This window comes from Penaeus monodon, chromosome 28, assembly GCF_015228065.2.
Source record: "Penaeus monodon isolate SGIC_2016 chromosome 28, NSTDA_Pmon_1, whole genome shotgun sequence".
NCBI classification, from domain to species: Eukaryota; Metazoa; Arthropoda; class Malacostraca; order Decapoda; family Penaeidae; genus Penaeus; species Penaeus monodon.
The window spans coordinates 17936851-17937602 of NC_051413.1; positions in this window are offsets into that span (position 1 = coordinate 17936851).

The window sequence follows — 752 nt, forward strand, 5'->3', positions numbered from 1 at the left end:
GATGTGTACTAGAGGGTGCAAGGATTCCATCCACACCAAAATGCGAAGGCATCGTGAAAAATTACAACTTGGATATGTAAATATTAAGATGCAGTTAATTCATGGTTGTGTATTAAATGATTTTATAAAGTTACCTATAATTAAATAAATGGAATTAATTATGTATGATTTCGCATATCTGACTGACTCTTGAAACGCTTGGTATAATAGTAATATAATAATTCTAATGTTATGCTTCAGCATTTTTCTCATGCGTTAGACATAAGGCATTAATTTATCTTCCTCTTATACCTTAAGCTGTTTGAATTTGTTCCAATAATTCAAATAATTATTGAGAGAAGTAGCATTTACTTAAAAAAGAGAGCCCTTGCAGCACAGTTCCTTACAAACTTCAGATACAATTTTAGTTGAAAAAAGCTCAATTTTTTTTTTTTTTCAGGTCTATTGTTTTGGCGGCCATGGAATTAAATGGGCTCTGTGTATCTGACTTTCGCCCCCTTTTCCCCATGTCGCCACACGGGTTTCATAAAAACTATGGTACTTGCTATGATATTACTCATGTGTAATGTTGAATATGTCTAACGTTTGATTATATACCATCTGCATGGATATAAATGACAGAACCTCATAAAATCGAGATTTGATGTAGGAACTAGTTTTGGGATATGCCATACTTGAGACTTCTGCGTAAGACCACCTGTTGGATTTATTAGCAGGAAAATGAGGTTATAGTGTGTGAAAGGCGGAAGTCC